At 30.5% G+C, this 2,460-nt stretch overlaps 1 long non-coding RNA gene across 1 annotated transcript; it reads left to right on the forward strand.

Moving 5' to 3' along the window:
- Positions 1 to 988: 988 nt before the first annotated feature.
- Positions 989 to 1,814, forward strand: LOC107903135 (uncharacterized). Its single transcript, XR_001685710.2, has 2 exons — positions 989 to 1,325; positions 1,550 to 1,814. It is a non-coding gene; the product is annotated as an uncharacterized lncRNA (long non-coding RNA).
- The last annotated feature ends 646 nt before the right edge of the window (positions 1,815 to 2,460 follow it).

Genomic DNA, 2,460 nt, shown 5'->3' on the forward strand with positions numbered 1-2,460 from the left:
AATTATTTTCCCAATTCTGCAGGGTACATGAAGATTGGATAACCAGGAATGTAGCAGATGTAGTTTGCATGTTTGCACGGCAAGTAAATGAATTGATTCAATCTCTATCATCGGCAAAAGATATACTTCCCCCTTCATATAACTTTTATGATCTTTCAACTATTTATCTGTGTTTTTATATGGGATGATGAATATATCACATGCTTCAGAAAAAGGATAAACGTGGTGAAAAATATCGATTCACTATAAAATTGATTTGAGAACTGGCGTTTACTTCATTTGTATGTTGTTTCTATGTTGGAATGGATGAAGGGTGGGACGCTTGGCCTCCATCCTATAGTAAAAGTATCTATTTTTTACATTTATTTATTAGCAAACAACAGTGATATTATGCTTTATTTTGTTGTTTTCTTGTCAGTTGCATTTACTGCGGTTAGTAAAATAGGATTTTCTTCTTAGGATCTTAGTTTCTTCACTTGTATTAGACTCAACAATGGCTTGCATTGCATTGGTGTTGATTTTACCTAAATTTCGAGGTTTGTAATTTTTAATTTTTATTAATTATTTACGTTTTCTCACTTTTATTAATTTTTATTATTATTTAAGCTTCCTTTATTTGCCTTCTTTTATCATTTTTTCTTGTTGTTTTTAGCTTCGAAGATCTAGTCTGCCAATCTGGACCTGGTTTTTGGCCTTCTTCCGTCTATGCTTAATCAGCAATTTATCCCATGACACACAGTGCAGCCCAGGTTTTACTTCATTCTTTTATATATTTTACATTCATACAAGAGTAATTTTTGTCTTTTTACATTTCAAATAAAACCATTTTTATTTTATTTTATACATGTTGATATTTGAACTCATGACATTAGCATATATAAAATCGTAGGTTTACCACTACAGCAAATGTTTCACCTCACTAAATTAGTGTCAATTGTACATTGAGTTGGTTAGAGAAATAACTTATATTCTTACAATAATTCTTTTGTCTTTTTTCATTTTAAATTATAAATGTTGAGATTTGAAACCATACCATTAACATATATAAAATCTCAATTACTAATATTATTACACAATCAATGCTTCATTTTAAATTATAAATGTTGAGATTTGAAACCATACCACTAACATATATAAAACCATGAACCAGATGACAAAGGGTTTCTCAAGGGTAGAAGAATCACTTAATGACTGATGTGCCTGATGCCCGAAAACAGTTTCTAGCATATGTTGAAAAAGCAAAGACTACCGGATGCTTGGATTCATCATTTCATTATGGCAATTCCATAAACGGTAAAGAGAATGGGGCCTGCCAATAATAACGAGTAAGTTTTCTCATCCTTCGTTGTACCCCATTTTATATAACATTAGATATACTAAAATGGTTATGATGTTGGGATTTGAATCCTAGATGCCACGTCTTGAAGGTGTTTGCATGAGCCATAGGTTGAATGCAAATTTTGATTCTAATTTATTAATCCCGATCATTACACTCTTATTAGAGCTGACACGCTCAATTGTTTTTACTCTTAAAATTAATCACTCGTAGGTTTACAGGGAAGTTGAGTTCCTTCTAGCTGTGCTCAATTGTTTTGTTTTTGCCATTACAGCTGCTGTAGTTATGTAAAGAGAATGGGGCCTGCCAATAACAATGAGCATGTAGGCACTAAATCTGCAGTTCAAATTCGAAGCCATGCTCAAAAGTTTTTCTCTAAGGCTCATTGCTTTGAGTTCATTACAAGATTTCCTTGATTAAGTAAATGTATTATATCTTTTATTACCAAGATTTACTTGATTAAGAAAATGCATTGTATTTTTTATTACCTTGCAATGTATATAGTCATAGGCAGGTTCAAATAGTCAGCATGTTTATCATATGTATTATTTATTTTAGTTTTGATTCTAAATTTTTATTTTTACTTTAATATTTACGAAAACTTAAGTTCTAACTTTTGGATTTTAATTGTGTTATTAATTTATTATTTTAAATTCTAAAACTAAATTCATTAATTTTTATATTTAGTTTTAAAGTTAAAATTTTCATAGAAAATTTAATTTAAATCATATTTTTTTATTTATCCTTAAAAGTATATTTAAAGTTCAAATTTTAAAAATAAAACATAATATAATAGTTATCATAAAAATAAATATTATTTGATTAAAATAATTTTTTTAAATGTTATATTTTTAGCGGCGTTTTTGCATGAAACGTCGCTAAAGGTCATGGTTTTTAGCGGCGTTTGTGAAAAAAGCGCCGCTAAAGGTTGACAAAAGCGTCGTTAAAGGTCATGATCTTTAGCGGCGTTTGTGATAAAAGCGTCGCTAAAGGTCATGGTCTTTAGCGGCGTTTTTTCACATAAACGCCGCTATAGCGGCACTTTTTGCGGCGCTTTCACTTTTAGTGGCGCTTAACAGCGCCGCTAAAGGCCTAAAAAAGCCGCTAAAAGTCTATTTTGCTGT

This window comes from Gossypium hirsutum, chromosome D05 (assembly GCF_007990345.1).
Source record: "Gossypium hirsutum isolate 1008001.06 chromosome D05, Gossypium_hirsutum_v2.1, whole genome shotgun sequence".
In the NCBI taxonomy this organism is placed as follows: Eukaryota; Viridiplantae; Streptophyta; class Magnoliopsida; order Malvales; family Malvaceae; genus Gossypium; species Gossypium hirsutum.